Here is a 17,977-nt window from a genome sequence, read left to right as displayed (position 1 = left end):
CACTTTGAGGGGTAGCTCTAGGTAAAGAGGTATGGTCTTGTTTTTGGAGGATTTGTTCTCCTCCAAGGTCGCCCCAACCGAAAAATATCGACCAGGCTCTGCGATGGTAGTGGCCCCAGTGGGGTTGATTGAGGATTCGCGGTGGTCGTTGATTTTTAAGTTCCACAGGGTCTTCTCGTCTTATGTTCACATCCCCGCTTTTGCACGGGGAGATCAATTTCACTGATTATCTGTGAGAGACAGTTAAGACCTCGTTTAGCCATTCATACAAGTCTCGATTTATGGGACAATTGATTGCGCTACCTTTGCACGGTTAGGATACCGCGGCCGTTAAACCTAAGTCACCGGGCAGGCATCACCTTCAATACTTGTTTAATTTGCTGAAGGCTATGTTTTTGGTAAACAGTCGGGCCTTATTAATTTGCCGAGTTCCTTTCACAGATTTTAATCGCTCTTATAGGCGCTCCTGAGTCGGGTTAACAGGGTTAGTTAATACGTGGTCTTGTAGGGGTTTTTGTATCTGTCTAGGTCTGTTAATAATGTTTCTATGTAAGCTTGCGCCGTTAGAGGGGTGTGGCCCTGAGTTACTTATTTTAGCATTAATTCTCCTATATTCATAGGTTGACCTGTTTGTGATAAGGGAATCATCTTATTTTGGTATTTTTAGGTGGTGGAGCTTTGACGCACTCTTTTTTGATGGCTGCTTTAGGGCCCACGGTAGGATCAGTAGTAAGAATTATCCGCTAGTCGAGGTTGTGTCCTTTTTTAATGGAGCTGTCCCTCCATTAAATAGCTCTTAATCATCTCATTAGGGTTCAGGATGTCCGGTAGGGAGGATTAAGGGGGAACTTAGATTCGTTTCACAGGTAACCAGCTATCACCCAGCTCGGTTGGCTTTTCACCTCTACTGACAAGTCATCCCACTCTTTTGCAACAGAGACGGGTTCGCTCTCTTTAACTGCTTGAAAGTAGCTCGCTTGGGTTTCGGGGGGGCAAACTTTAGTTCACTTTGCTTGGTTGTTCTCGCTAAACCATGATGCAAAAGGTACAAGGGTTGATCTTTGCTGTCTGTCGCTTTGATTGTTTCACTGCTATTTCATCTTTCCCTTACGGTACTGGGGTCTCTATCGCGTCTAAGTGTCTTTTCTATCGCCTATACTAAGACTGTAAAATGCTTTAGTTTAATTAGTTTAGTAAATTCTTTAGTTTTGGTGTACTATTTGTGTGGTTGAGCTAGAGGGGGGGCTTCAAGACGATCCGGTCTAGTAGATATCTTTCAGGTGTAAGCTGAGTGCTTTGGTGTTATAGCTACGTCTTGATATTCTAAGTACACCTTCCGGTACACTTACCTTGTTACGACTTACCTCATCTTCAGCGTATTTATGGTATTAGTTATGTGGGATGTGGCTTTTGAGGAGGGTGACGGGCGGTATGTACGTGCCCCAGGGCCGGCTTAAAGTAGGCTCTATTGTCCCACTTTACTGCTAAATCCGCCTTCCAGAAGTGGTTTCACGCTTCTTTCCGTGTGCCCTATGAATGGGGAATGTAGCCCATTTCTTCCACTCCATAGGCTATACCTTGACCTGTCTTATTAGCGGGGTGCTATTGTGTCCACTGTTGTGCTCTCATTCGAGGTGGGCTGGCGACGGCGGTATGTAGGCTGTGTTGGCAAGGGGTGGTTGGGTTATTCGGGGATTATCGATTGTAGAACAGGCTCCTCTAGGTGGGTTTGGGGCACCGCCAAGTCCTTAGAGTTTTAAGCGTTTGTGCTCGTAGTTCTCTGGCGGATACTTCGGTAAAGTAAGTATCAAGATTTAGGGCCAGGCATAGTGGGGTGTCTAATCCCAGTTTGGGCCCTGGCTTTCGTGGGTTTAAATCAGTCGTTAGTTCCTAAGATCATCTTAATGGTGTGTTTAGGTGCATCTTGGGCTTATGACAGCTCAGTTGCATTTTGATCTTAGTTAGCTAGGATAGGCATTTTACCACTCTTTACGCCGTGTCAATAGGACGGTTGATTTGGGTTTCTTGTATGACCGCGGTGGCTGGCACAAGATTTACCAACCCTTGAAGTTAGGCTGTTGCTATAACTAAGTCAAGTTTGCACTCATTGCTTAATGTTAATTACTGCTGAATACCCGTGGGGGCGTGGCTTAGCGAGGCGTCTTGGGCTACTACTTGGGTGTGCCTGATACCCGCTCCTCAAGGCCTGTATGGGGGTAGGTGGTCGAGGGCGTTTACACTGGGGCGCGGATACTTGCATGTATATATTTAGCAAAAACCAACCGTAAGGTTAGGACTAAGTCTTTTGTCCGCAGGCATGTTTTATGCCATCTTGGCAACTTCAGTGCCATGCTTTGTGTTAAGCTATGTGGACGGGGGTGTGGTTAGCTGATAGTTGAGTGGTGAGTGAGAGTGAAGTATATGAAATTATTGCTTGTGTTTACTATTTTTAGTACTGGAGTTTCTCTAATACGTTTAAGTTATTTTGTATGTGTTTGTGTGTATATGTACATCGTTCCGATGATGTCATGGAAGGGATGATTAATGGAGTTTTAGAGGTAGTTTGCTGGGATTGGGCGATGAAGGTTTATGCTACATGGTGGTTAGCGAAAGTTTACTGGTTTAGTTTGTGAAGCGCAGGGGTTGCGCTTAATGATTTGTTGTTTTGTGCTATGTCCAACAAGCATTCATCCAATAGCCCCATTTAACCCGGAGGGTGGAGGTAACATTAACTGAATGTGGTCAAAGTGCATCAGTGTCAGGATGATTCCCCATATACGCCAACCGTCTCATCGAGGGACCCTTGAAATATAGGATAGGCCGTGAGGCAGGTGTGTCCAGGCTTAGATTGTGGGACCCCCGAGATCACTGGGAATAGCCACCTGTGAGGTAACCCCGGAAAAAATAAGAGGAACCAGAGGCGCCAAAAAGCTGGAACATGCCGCGATTACGCATTGAGAAGGTGAAAGTACTCACAGATGCCACTTTGAAGGGCAAGGAGGGGTGAGTGAACCCAATGGATGGCCCTGACCGAGGAACCAGAGGCGCAAAAATGTGAGGAGGGCGAGGGGTTTAGGGGGAACGTATGGGCCTGAAGCTAGTCATACCGGACATTATGTGCAACGGGTTGCTGATTTCACGTGAGGAGTACGATTAATAAATCCGTCTGATACGAACTGCATGAGATATGTGGTGGAGAGTTGTTGTTGGAGCATGTCCTGTGAGCATTCATTAAAATGGGGTCTTGTTATGCGCTTGAGTGGAGTTGTATTGGGTGTTGTGCGGTATGGTCCTAGAACATTCATGCCGGGTGGTTTGGTAGGAGTGTGTTTAAGGGTTTAATGGCCGTGTACATGTATGGGTTTAGCACCTGCTTATAAGATAGTCCGTATATAATGTATATTACTGGTACTATAGTATGTATGTATATGGGGTATATAAATTTATGCACGAATATGCATAACCAAATACCCCCGCCTCGGGGGGGGAGGGGGGGGGGGTTAAGCATAATGGCATAGATGGGGTAGAATTATTGGGGGCTTGCGGTTAGTTCCTGTAGTTGAGAACAATGGCGGCTTTTCGAGCCGCAGGCCTCGGGTAGTGTCCGGGCAGGAATAATGACTTATTTTATGTTTTTTTTTAGGGATTTGCTTTGCGGTGGGTGTTTTGGGTGTGGCGTCGAATCCTTCGCCGTATTATGGGGTTGTTGGTTTGGTGTTAGCGTCTGTGGCGGGGTGCGGGTGGTTGCTGGGCCTTGGGGTTTCGTTCGTGGCTTTAGTGCTGTTTATGGTGTATTTGGGGGGTATGCTGGTGGTGTTTGTTTATTCAGTAGCTTTAGCAGCGGAGCCTTTCCCTGGGGCTTGGGGGGATTGACGGGTGATTGGATGTGCAGTAGCGTTTGTGGCAATTGTTTTTGGGGGGTTGGTGTTTGGGGGGTTTATGGGGGCTTGGAAGTTCGGGGTTTCTACTGTGAATAATGTTGGGGTGTTTGTTGTTCGGTCGGATTTTAGTGGAGTTTCCATGTTTTATTCACATGGGGCAGGGATGTTTTTAGTGGCGGGTTGGGGGCTGTTGTTGACTTTGTTTGTTGTATTGGAGCTTGTGCGGGGGTTGTCGCGGGGTGCTATTCGGGCGGTTTAGGGGTTAGGGTCAGAGAATAGTTTATTGAAAATGCCAGCTTTGGGAGCTGGAGATAAAGGTTTGAGTCCTTTTTTTCTGAGTTTGGGGTACTCTAAGAAGTGGTAAGTCTTCAATCTTTGGTTTACAAGACCAATGTTTTTATAAACTATTAGAGTATTTAGCAGTTGAGTATTTTGTTTTCTAGGGCGCTTGCGGCGGGGAGGAGAAATAGGAGGATAGTGAAGTAGGCGATTGAAGCGAGTTGGCCGATGATGATGAATGGGTGTTCGACGGGTTGGCTTCCTACTCATGTTAGGACGAGGAGGTCGGCGACTAGTACTCAGAATAGGAGCTGGGAGAGTGGTCGGAATGTTATTGCTCGTTGTTTTGATTTGTGCAGGAATGGGATTAGGAATAGGATCAGTACGGAGGTGGCCAGTGCTAATACGCCTCCTAGTTTATTTGGGATTGAACGTAGGATGGCGTAGGCGAATAGGAAGTATCATTCTGGCTTGATGTGTGGTGGGGTTACTAGCGGGTTTGCTGGGGTGAAGTTTTCTGGGTCTCCCAGGAGGTTAACCGCTCATGCTTCTTTCTTATGAGACGTTAGTAAACCAATTACATAGCCTTGTCAAGACTAAATCACAGGTAAAAATCCTGTACATCTCATGTGGCCAACCACTCCCAACTAGGATTCCAAGACGCCTCATCACCCATCATAGAAGAACTCGTTGAATTCCACGACCACGCCCTAATCGTTGCCCTAGCTATCTGCAGCCTAGTTCTCTACCTTTTAGCCCACATACTAACAGAAAAACTCTCGTCCAATGCTGTAGACGCCCAAGAAGTAGAGCTGATCTGGACAATCCTACCTGCTATCGTCCTGGTACTCCTCGCCCTCCCATCCCTACAAATCCTCTACATAATGGACGAAATCGACGAACCAGACCTCACCCTAAAAGCCATCGGCCACCAATGATACTGAAGCTACGAATACACAGACTTCAAAGACCTATCATTCGACTCCTACATAGTGCCCACCCCAGACTTACCCAACGGCCACTTCCGACTGCTAGAAGTTGACCACCGCGTAGTTATCCCAATAGAATCCCCCATCCGCGTAATCATTACTGCAGGAGACGTACTCCACTCCTGAGCAGTCCCAACGCTCGGAGTTAAAACAGACGCAATCCCAGGCCGACTAAACCAAACTTCATTCATTACCACCCGGCCTGGGATTTTTTACGGACAATGCTCAGAAATTTGCGGGGCTAATCACAGCTACATACCCATTGTAGTAGAATCAACCCCACTCCCACATTTCGAGGCCTGATCGTCCCTTCTATCATCATCCTAATCATTAAGAAGCTATGCAACAGCACTAGCCTTTTAAGCTAGCCAAAGAGGGACTTCCCCCTCCTTAATGATATGCCACAGCTTAACCCCGCACCATGATTTTCAATCATAATTATAACCTGATTAACCCTAGCACTCCTCATCCAACCAAAACTACTAGCCTTCACCACAACCAACCCCCCATCAAATAAGACCTCCCTCACTACCAAACCCACACCATGATCCTGACCATGAACCTAAGCTTCTTTGACCAATTTTCCAGCCCCAATCTATTCGGCATCCCCTTAATCCTACTATCCCTACTCTTCCCAGCCCTACTATTCCCGTCCCCAAACAACCGATGAATCAACAACCGCCTTTCTACTATCCAAACATGACTCCTTCACCTAATCACAAAACAACTAATAGTCCCACTCAACAAAAATGGCCACAAATGAGCCATAATATTTACATCCCTAATAATCATACTTCTTACAATCAACCTTCTAGGCCTCCTTCCATATACATTCACCCCAACCACCCAACTATCTATGAACATAGCCCTAGCCTTCCCACTATGGCTCGCCACACTACTAACAGGCCTACGAAACCAACCATCAGCCTCTTTAGCCCACCTATTACCCGAAGGTACCCCTACACCCCTAATCCCCGCACTAATCCTGATCGAAACAACCAGCCTACTAATCCGCCCCCTAGCCCTCGGAGTCCGCCTTACAGCCAACCTTACAGCAGGACACTTACTCATCCAACTCATCTCTACAGCCTCCATTGCATTAATACCCACCCTTCCTGCAGTATCCATCCTAACAATAATCATCCTACTACTCCTAACCATCCTAGAAGTAGCAGTAGCCATAATCCAGGCCTACGTCTTCGTGCTCCTTCTAAGCCTATACTTACAAGAAAACATCTAATGGCACACCAAGCACACTCATACCACATAGTTGACCCAAGCCCTTGACCAATCTTCGGGGCAGCCGCCGCCCTACTCACAACCTCAGGATTAATCATGTGATTCCACTACAACTCATCCATACTACTAACCCTAGGCCTCATCTCAATACTCCTAGTAATACTCCAATGATGACGAGACATTGTACGAGAAAGCACCTTCCAAGGCCATCACACTCCCACAGTCCAAAAAGGCCTACGATACGGCATAATCCTTTTCATCACATCCGAAGCATTCTTCTTCTTAGGGTTCTTCTGAGCGTTCTTCCACTCGAGCCTGGCCCCAACCCCAGAACTAGGAGGCCAATGACCCCCAACAGGAATTAAACCACTCAACCCGATAGAAGTCCCCCTACTAAACACAGCCATCCTACTAGCCTCAGGCGTTACCGTAACGTGAGCCCATCACAGCATCACAGAAGGAAACCGAAAACACGCCATCCACGCCCTAACCCTAACGATCCTCCTGGGATTCTACTTCACAGCCCTACAAGCAATAGAATACCACGAAGCCCCATTCTCAATCGCCGATAGCGTCTACGGATCTACCTTCTTCGTTGCCACTGGATTCCACGGACTCCACGTAATCATCGGATCCTCCTTCCTGACCGTCTGCCTCTTCCGACTGATCAAGTTCCACTTTACATCAGACCACCACTTCGGATTCGAGGCAGCAGCCTGATACTGACACTTCGTAGACGTCATCTGACTATTCCTCTACATAACCATCTACTGATGAGGATCTTGCTCTTCTAGTATATTAATTACAATTGACTTCCAATCTCTAGAATCTGGTATAAACCCAGAGGAGAGCAATGAACGCACTCATGTTCATATTCGCCCTATCATCAATCCTAAGCGCCGCCCTAACCGCATTAAACTTCTGACTCGCCCAAATAAACCCCGACTCAGAGAAACTCTCACCGTACGAATGTGGATTCGACCCACTTGGATCTGCTCGATTACCATTCTCAGTCCGATTCTTCCTCAGTAGCCATCCTGTTCGTCCTATTCGACCTAGAAATCGCCCTCCTACTCCCCCTGCCATGAGCCGTCCAACTCCAATCCCCCCTAATGACCCTCACCTGAACTGTAGTGATCCTCCTTCTCCTAACACTCGGACTGGCCTACGAGTGAATTCAAGGGGGCCTAGAATGAGCAGAATAACAGAAAGTTAGTCTAACCAAAAAGATAGCTGGTTTCGACCCAGCAGATTACAGCCAACCCTGTAACTTTTTTATGTCGCCCCTACATTTAAGCTTCTACTCAGCCTTCATTTTCAGCGGACTAGGACTAGCCTTCCACCGAACCCACCTAGTATCCGCCCTACTACGCCTTGAAAGCATAATATTATCGATATTCGTAGGCCTATCAATATGATCCATCGAAAACCAAGTCTCCTCATTCACCATGGTACCAATTCTCATGCTAACCTTCTCAGCGTGTGAGGCGGGCACAGGCCTGGCCATCCTAGTAGCCTCCACCCGCACACATGGCTCCGACCATCTACACAACCTAAACCTCCTGCAATGCTAAAAATCATCCTACCCACAATCATACTTCTTCCAACAGCCCTGCTGTCTCCACCAAAATTTCTATGGACTAACACCACCTTATACAGCCTCCTAATCGCTGCCCTAAGCCTACAGCGATTAATCCCAACCTACTACCCCTACAAATTTTTATCCAACTGAACAGGAATTGACCAAATCTCATCCCCCCTCCTAGTACTATCCTGCTGACTACTCCCACTCATAATCATAGCAAGCCAAAACCACCTGCAACAAGAACCCCTACAACGCAAACGAATCTTTATCTCAACCTTAGTCGCAGTCCAGCCATTCATCCTACTAGCCTTTTCCACCACAGAACTAGCACTATTTTACATCTCATTTGAAGCAACCCTCATTCCCACCCTAATCTTAATCACCCGATGGGGGAACCAACCAGAACGCCTAAGCGCTGGCATCTACCTGCTATTCTACACGCTAGTAAGCTCTCTACCCCTGCTAATCACAATCATACACCTATACGTGAAAATTGGCACCCTGCACCTGCCAACCCTACAACTAACCCACCCAACCCTATCCACCTCATGGACAGGAATACTATCAGGTCTAGCACTGCTCATAGCATTCATAGTAAAAGCCCCACTATACGGCCTACACCTCTGACTGCCAAAAGCCCACGTAGAAGCACCCATCGCAGGCTCAATACTCCTCGCCGCCCTACTACTAAAGCTAGGAGGATACGGAATTATACGAGTCACTCTATTTATGGGCCCACTGTCCAACCTCCTGCACTACCCCTTCCTAACCCTGGCCCTATGAGGCGCCCTAATGACTAGCTCAATCTGCCTACGACAGACAGACCTAAAATCACTAATCGCTTATTCATCCGTTAGCCACATAGGCCTAGTTATCGCCGCAGGAATAATCCAAACCCACTGATCATTCTCAGGGGCAATGATCCTAATAATTTCCCATGGACTAACTTCCTCCATACTATTCTGCCTAGCCAACACAAACTATGAACGTACGCACAGCCGAATTCTACTACTCACACGAGGCCTACAACCTCTCCTACCACTCATAGCTACCTGATGATTGCTGGCCAATCTAACAAACATAGCCTTACCCCCAACAACAAACCTCATAGCAGAGCTAACCATTATAATCACCTTATTCAACTGATCTGCCTTCACGATCATCCTAACAGGAATCGCAACCCTACTAACCGCCTCCTACACCTTATTCATACTACTAATGACCCAACAAGGCTCAATCCCCTCCCACATCACATCTATGCAAAACTCAACCACGCGAGAACACCTGCTCATAACACTCCACATTATCCCAATATTCCTCCTAATCCTCAAACCCGAACTGATCTCCGGAATCCCCTCATGCAAGTATAGTTTAAACCAAACATTAGACTGTGATTCTAAGAATAGAAGTTCAAACCTTCTTACCTGCCGAGGGGAGGGTTTAACCAACAAGAGCTGCTAACTCTTACATCTGAGCCTAAAACCTCAGCCCCCTTACTTTTAAAGGATAACAGCAATCCACTGGTCTTAGGAACCACCCATCTTGGTGCAAATCCAAGTAAAAGGAGTGAACCCCACACTACTAATCAACTCCCTCACACTACTCACGCTGACAATCCTCCTAACCCCAATCATCCTGCCATTTCTATTTAAAAACTTTAAAAACACCCCACAAGCCACCACCCGCGCTGTTAAAACCGCATTCCTAATTAGCCTAGCCCCTACAACCGCATTCATCTACTCGGGAGTAGAATCTGTCACCTGCCACTGGGAGTGAAAATTCATTATAAACTTTAAAATCCCCCTGAGCCTAAAAATAGACCAATACTCAATAACATTTCTTCCAATCGCCCTATTTGTAACATGATCAATCCTACAATTCGCCATATGATACATGGCCTCAGAGCCATACGTAACAAAATTTTTCACCTACCTACTGACATTCCTAGTCGCCATACTCCTCCTAACAACCGCAAACAACATATTCCTCCTATTCGTAGGCTGGGAAGGAGTACGAATCATGTCCTTCCTTCTCATCGGCTGATGACAAGGCCGAGCAGATGCCAACACCGCCGCCCTACAAGCCGTAATCTACAACCGAATCGGAGACATCGGACTGATCCTGAGCATAGCATGACTAGCTTCAACATTCAACACCTGAGAGATCCAACAAGCCGTACACCCCCACCAAACCCCAATCCTCCCCCTCATAGGATTAATCCTCGCAGCCGCAGGAAAATCCGCCCAATTTGGACTCCACCCATGACTGCCCGCAGCAATAGAAGGCCCCACCCCAGTATCAGCCCTACTGCACTCCAGTACCATAGTAGTAGCCGGAATCTTCCTGCTCATCCGCATGCACCCCCTGCTAGCCACCAACCAGACAGCCCTAACTGCCTGCCTATGCCTAGGTGCTCTATCAACCCTATTCGCTGCCACATGCGCCCTAACCCAAAATGACATCAAAAAAATCATTGCTTTCTCAACATCCAGCCAACTAGGACTAATAATAGTCACTATCGGACTAAACCTCCCACAACTAGCCTTCCTACACATCTCAACCCATGCCTTCTTTAAAGCCATACTATTCCTATGCTCAGGGTCTATCATCCACAACCTAAACGGAGAACAAGATATCCGAAAGATAGGAGGCCTACAGAAAATACTCCCAGTCACTACTTCCTGCCTAACCATCGGAAACCTGGCGCTGATAGGAACCCCATTCCTAGCCGGATTCTACTCAAAAGACCTCATCATCGAAAGCTTAAACACATCATACCTAAATACTTGAGCCCTACTCCTAACCCTTATAGCCACAGCATTCACCGCAACCTACAGCATCCGCATAACCATCCTAGTCCAAGCTGGACAAACCCGAATCCCCCCAATAGTATCAATAAACGAAAACAACCCACTAATCACCGCCCCCCTAACCCGACTCGCCCTAGGCAGCATTACAGCAGGAATAATCATTACCTCTTTCATCACACCAACCAAAACCCCCCCAATAACCATACCCCTTATCACCAAAACCGCTGCCATCCTCATAACAATCCTAGGAATCATCCTAGCCCTAGAACTATCGAACATAACACACACCCTCACTCACCCCAAACCAAACCCCCTCATAAACTTCTCCTCTGCATTAGGGTACTTCAACCCCCTAGTACACCGATTCTTCTCCAAAAACCTACTAGAAAAGGGACAAAACATTGCCCTACACTTGATCGACCTCTCCTGACTCAAAAAAATAGGGCCAGAGGGCCTTGCTGAACTACAAGTAGCCGCAAGCAAAGCCGCAACCTCAATACACACAGGGCTAATTAAGGCCTACCTAGGATCCTTCGCCCTCTCCATCCTGGTAATAATCCTAATAACACACAGACTCACTAATGGCCCCTAACATCCGCAAATCCCATCCCCTACTAAAAATAATCAACAACTCCCTAATCGACCTACCCGCCCCCTCCAACATCTCTGCCTGATGAAACTTCGGCTCCCTTCTAGCCATCTGCTTAGCCACACAAATCCTAACAGGCCTGCTACTAGCCATACACTACACCGCAGACACTTCACTCGCCTTCTCCTCAGTAGCTCACACATGCCGAGACGTCCAGTACGGATGGCTCATCCGCAACCTCCACGCCAACGGTGCTTCGCTCTTCTTTATCTGCATCTACTTACACATCGGACGAGGCCTCTACTACGGCTCCTACCTATACAAAGAAACCTGAAACACAGGAGTAATCCTCCTACTCACCCTAATAGCAACTGCCTTCGTAGGGTATGTCCTACCATGAGGACAAATGTCATTCTGAGGGGCCACCGTAATCACCAACCTATTCTCAGCCATCCCGTACATTGGGCAAACTCTAGTAGAATGAGCCTGAGGAGGATTCTCAGTAGACAATCCAACCTTAACCCGATTCTTCGCCATCCACTTCCTACTGCCCTTCCTAATTGCAGGAATCACCCTAGTCCACCTAACCTTCCTACACGAATCAGGCTCAAATAACCCACTAGGAATCGTATCAGACTGCGACAAAATCCCATTCCACCCATACTTCTCCATTAAAGACAGCTTAGGGCTTACCCTAATAATCACCCCTCTAATAGCACTAGCCCTATTTTCACCGAACCTCCTGGTTCTTGGAATCCTAGTTGGGAGTGGTTGGCCACATGAGATGTACAGGATTTTTACCTGTGATTTAGTCTTGACAAGGCTATGTAATTGGTTTACTAACGTCTCATAAGAAAGAAGCATGAGCGGTTAATGCAGTTGGCTTGAAACCCATCCCCAGTGGTGCAAGTGCACTCTCTGAACTCACTGAAGTGCATCCCCAGTGGTGCCAGTGCACTCTCTGCACTCACTGCACTGCATCCCCAGTGGTGTCAGTGCGCTCTCTGGAGTCACAGCACTGCATCCCCAGTGGTGCCAGTGCAATCTCTGGACTCACTACACTGCATCCCCAGTGGCGCCAGTGCACTCTCTGGACTCACTGAAGTGCATCCCCATTGGTGCCATTGCACTCTCTGCACTCACTGCACTGCATCCCCAGTGGTGCCAGTGCACTCACTGGACTGACTGCACTGCATCCCCAGTGGTGCCAGTGCGCTCTCCGGAGTCACAGCACTGCATCCCCAGTGGTGCCAGTGCATTCACTGGACTCACTGGACTGCTTCACCAGTGGTGCCAGTGCACTCTCTGGACTCACTGCAGTGCATCCCCAGTGGTGCCAGTGCACTCTCTGGACTCACTGCAGTGCATCCCCAGTGGTGCCAGTGCAGTCTCTGGACTCACTGCACTGCATCCCCAGTGGTGCCAGAGCACTCTCTGGACTCACTGCACCGCATCCCCAGTGGTGTCAGTGCAATCTCTGGACTCACTGTACTGCATCCCCAGTGGTGCCAGTGCACTCTCAAGACTCACTGCAGTGCATCCCCAGTGGTGCCAGTGCACTCTCTGGACTCCCTGCAGTGCATACCCAGTGGCGCCAGTGCACTCTCTGGACTCACTGCACTGCATCCCCAGTGGTGCCAGTGCACTCTCTGGACTCACTGCACTGCATCCCCAGTGGTGCCAGAGCACTCTCTGGACTCACTGCACCGCATCCCCAGTGGTGTCAGTGCAATCTCTGGACTCACTGGACTGCATCACCAGTGGTGCCAGTGCACTCTCTGGACTCACTGAAGTGCATCCCCAGTGGTGCCAGTGCACTCTCTGGACTCACTGCAGTGCATCCCCAGTGGTGCCAGTGCACTCTCTGGACTCACTGCACTGCATCCCCAGTGGTGCCAGTGCAATCTCTGGACTCACTGTACTGCATCCCCAGTGGTGCCAGTGCAATCTCTGGACTCACTGCAGTGCATCCCCAGTGGTGCCAGTGCACTCTCTGGACTCACTGTACTGCATCCCCAGTGGTGCCAGTGCACTCTCAAGACTCACTGCAGTGCATCCCCAGTGGTGCCAGTGCACTCTCTGGACTCCCTGCAGTGCACACCCAGTGGCGCCAGTGCACTCTCTGGACTCACTGCACTGCATCCCCAGTGGCGCCAGTGCACTCTCTGGACTCACTGCACTGCATCCCCAGTGGTGCCAGTGCACTCACTGGACTCACTGTACTGCATCACCAGTGGTGCCAGTGCACTCTCTGGACTCACTGCACTGCATCCCCAGTGGTTCCAGTGCATTCACTGGACTCACTGTACTGCATCTCCAGTGGTGCCAGTGCACTCTCTGGACTCACTGCACTGCATCCCCAGTGGTGCCAGTGCACTCTCTGGACTCACTGCACTGCATCCCCAGTGGTGCCAGTGCACTCTCTGCACTCACTTCTCTGCATTCCCAGTGGTGCCAGTGAAGTCTCTGGACTCACTGCACTGCATCCACAGTGGTGCCAGTGCAATCTCTGGACTCACTGCAGTGCATCCCCAGTGGTGCCAGTGCACTGTCTGGACTCACTGCACTGCATCCCCAGTGGTGCCAGTGCACTCTCTGGACTCACTGCAGTGCATCCCCAGTGGTGCCAGTGCACTCTCTGGACTCACTGCACTGCATCCCCAGTGGTGCAAGTGCACTCTCTCGAGTCACTGCACTACATACCCAGTGGTGCCAGTGCACTCACTGGACTCACTGTACTGCATCATCTGTGGTGCCAGTGCACTCTCTGGACTCACTGCAATGCATCTCCAGTGGTGCCAGTGCACTCTCTGGACTCACTGCACTGCATCCCCAGTGGTGCCAGTGCACTCTCTGGACTCACTGCACTGTATCCCCAGTGGTGCCAGTGCACTCACTGGATTCACTGCAGTGCATCCCCAGTGGTGCCAGTGCACTCTCTGGACTCACTGCACTGCATCCCCAGTGGTGCCAGTGCACTCTGTGGACTCACTGCACTGCATCCCCAGTGGTGACAGTGCACTCTCTGGACTCACTGCAGTGCATCCCCAGTGGTGACAGTGCACTCTCTGGACTCACTGCAGTGCATGCCCAGTGGTGCCAGTGCACTCTCTGGACTCACTGCACTGCATCCCCAGTGGTGCCAGTGCAGTCTCTGGAGTAACTGCACTGCTTCCCCAGTGGTGCCAGTGCACTCTCTGGACTCACTGCACCGCATCCCAGTGGTGCCAGTGCACTCTCTGGACTCACTACACTGCATCCCCAGTGGTGCCAGTGCACTCTCTGGAGTCACAGCACTGCATCCCCAGTGGTGCCAGTGCACTCTCTGGACTCACTGAAGTGCATCCCCAGTGGTGCCAGTGCACTCTCTGGACTCACTGAAGTTCATTCTCAGTGGTGCCAGTGCACTCTCTGGACTCACTGCAGTGCATCCCCAGTGGTGCCAGTGCACTCTCTGGACTCACTGCACTGCATCCCCAGTGGTGCCAGTGCACTCTCTGCACTCACTTCTCTGCATTCCCAGTGGTGCCAGTGAAGTCTCTGGACTCACTGCACTGCATCCACAGTGGTGCCAGTGCAATCTCTGGACTCACTGCAGTGCATCCCCAGTGGTGCCAGTGCACTCTCTGGACTCACTGCACTGCATCCCCAGTGGTGCCAGTGCACTCTCTGGACTCACTGCAGTGCATCCCCAGTGGTGCCAGTGCACTCTCTGGACTCACTGCACTGCATCCCCAGTGGTGCAAGTGCACTCTCTCGAGTCACTGCACTACATACCCAGTGGTGCAGGTGCACTCACTGGACTCACTGTACTGCATCATCTGTGGTGCCAGTGCACTCTCTGGACTCACTGCACTGCATCCCCAGTGGTGCCAGTGCACTCTCTGGACTCACTGCACTGTATCCCCAGTGGTGCCAGTGCACTCACTGGATTCACTGCAGTGCATCCCCAGTGGTGCCAGTGCACTCTCTGGACTCACTGCACTGCATCCCCAGTGGTGCCAGTGCACTCTGTGGACTCACTGCACTGCATCCCCAGTGGTGACAGTGCACTCTCTGGACTCACTGCAGTGCATCCCCAGTGGTGACAGTGCACTCTCTGGACTCACTGCAGTGCATGCCCAGTGGTGCCAGTGCACTCTCTGGACTCACTGCACTGCATCCCCAGTGGTGCCAGTGCAGTCTCTGGAGTAACTGCACTGCTTCCCCAGTGGTGCCAGTGCACTCTCTGGACTCACTGCACCGCATCCCCAGTGGTGCCAGTGCACTCTCTGGACTCACTACACTGCATCCCCAGTGGTGCCAGTGCACTCTCTGGAGTCACAGCACTGCATCCCCAGTGGTTCCAGTGCACTCTCTGGACTCACTGAAGTGCATCTCCAGTGGTGCCAGTGCACTCTCTGGACTCACTGAAGTTCATTTTCAGTGGTGCCAGTGCACTCTCTGGACTCACTGCAGTGCATCCCCAGTGGTGCCAGTACACTCACTGGACTCACTGCACTGCATCCCCAGTGGTGCCAGTGCACTCTCTGGACTCACTAAACTGCATCACCAGTGGTGCCTCTGCACTCTCTGGACTCACTGCACTGCATCCCCAGTAGTGCTAGTGCACTCTGTGGACTCACTGCAGTGCATCCCCAGTGGTGCCAGTGCACTCTCTGGACTCACTGCAGTGCATCCCCAGTGGTGCCAGTGCACTCTCTGGACTCACTTCAGTGCATCCCCAGTGGTGCCAGTACACTCTCTGGACTCACTGCAGTGCATCCCCAGTGGTGCCAGTGCACTCTCTGGACTCACTGCAGTGCATCCCCAGTGGAGCCAGTGCACTCTCTGGACTCACTGCAGTGCATCCGCAGTGGTGCCAGTGCACTCTCTGGACTCACTGCACTGCATCCCCAGTGGTGCTAGTGCACTGTGTGGACTCACTGTACTGCATCCCCAGTGGTGCCAGTGCAATCTCTGGACTCACTGCAGTGCATCCCCAGTGGTGCCAGTGCACCCTCTGGACTCACTGAAGTGCATTCTCAGTGGTGCCAGTGCACTCTCTGGACTCACTGCACTGCATCCCCAGTATTGCCAGTGCACTCTCTGGACTCACTGCAGTGCATCCCCAGTGGTGCCAGTGCACTCTCTGGACTCACTGCACTGCATCCCCAGTAGTGACAGTTCACTCTCTGGACTCACTGCTGTGCATCCCCAGTGGTGCCAGTGCACTCTCTGGACTCACTGCACTGCATCCCCAGTGGTGCCAGTGCACTCACTGGACTCACTGCAGTGCATCCCCACTGGTGCCAGTGCACTCTCTGGACTCACTGCACTGCATCCCCAGTGGTGCCAGTGCACTCTCTGGACTCACTGCACTGCATCCCCAGTGGTTCCAGCGCACTCTCTGGACTCACTGCACTGCATCCCCAGTGGTGCTAGTGCACTCTCTGGACTCACTGCAGTGCATCCCCAGTGGTGCCAGTGCACTCTCTGGACTCACTGAAGTGCATTCTCAGTGGTGCCAGTGCACTCTCTGGACTCACTTCAGTGCATCCCCAGTGGTGCCAGTACACTCTCTGGACTCACTGCAGTGCATCCCCAGTGGTGCCAGTGCACTCTCTGGACTCACTGTACTGCATCCCCAGTGGTGCCAGTGCACTCTCAGGACTCACTGCACTGCATCCCCAGTGGTGCCAGTGCACTCTCTGGACTCACTGCACTGCATCCCCAGTAGTGACAGTTCACTCTCTGGACTCACTGCTGTGCATCCCCAGTGGTGCCAGTGCACTCTCTGGACTCACTGCACTGCATCCCCAGTGGTGCCAGTGCACTCTCTGGACTCACTGCACTGCATCCCCAGTGGTGCCAGTGCACTCACTGGATTCACTGCACTGCATCCCCAGTAGTGCCAGTGCACTCTCTGGACTCACTGCACTGCATCCCCAGTGGTGCCAGTGCACTCTGTGGACTCACTGTACTGCATCCCCAGTGGTGACAGTGCACTCTCTGGACTCACTGCAGTGCATCCCCAGTGGTGCCAGTGCACTCTCTGGACTCACTGCAGTGCATCCCCACTGGTGCCAGTGCACTCTCTGGACTCACTGCACTGCATCCCCAGTGGTGCCAGTGCAGTCTCTGGAGTAACTGCAGTGCATCCCCACTGGTGCCAAAGCACTCTCTGGACTCACTGCAGTGCATCCCCAGTGGTGCCACTGCACTCTCTGGACTCACTGCAGTGCATCCCCAGTGGTGCCAGTGCACTCTCTGGACTCATTGAAGTGCATTCTCAGTGGTGCCAGTGCACTCTCTGGACTCACTGCACTGCATCCCCAGTGGTGCCAGTGCGCTCTCTGGAGTCACAGCACTGCATCCCCAGTGGTGCCAGTGCAATCTCTCGACTCACTGCACTGCATCCCCAGTGGTGCCAGTGCACTCTCTGGACTCACTGCACTGCATCCACGGTGGTGCCAGTGCACTCTCTGGAGTAACTGCACTGCATCCCCCTTGTGCCAAAGCACTCTCTGGACTCCCAGCACCGCATCCCCAGTGGTGCCAGTGCACTCTCTGGACTCACTGCACTGCATCCCCAGTGGTGCCAGTGCACTCTCTGGACTCACTGC

General features: G+C 50.8%; 1 long non-coding RNA gene across 1 annotated transcript in view; it reads left to right on the top strand.

The window, feature by feature from the left end:
* The window catches only part of LOC308186311, a 299,930-nt gene that overhangs the window by 207,023 nt on the left and 74,930 nt on the right, over positions 1-17,977 (top strand). The window contains exon 2 of the long non-coding RNA XR_013944011.1: positions 4,445-4,693. This is a non-coding gene — a long non-coding RNA (uncharacterized lncRNA). The remainder of the gene's footprint in view (positions 1-4,444; positions 4,694-17,977) is intronic.

This window comes from Anser brachyrhynchus, assembly GCF_964034855.1.
Source record: "Anser brachyrhynchus genome assembly, contig: SCAFFOLD_85, whole genome shotgun sequence".
NCBI lineage: Eukaryota > Metazoa > Chordata > Aves > Anseriformes > Anatidae > Anser > Anser brachyrhynchus.
The sequence above is the reverse complement of the archived record's forward strand: the minus strand, read 5'-3'. Positions and strand labels throughout refer to the sequence as shown.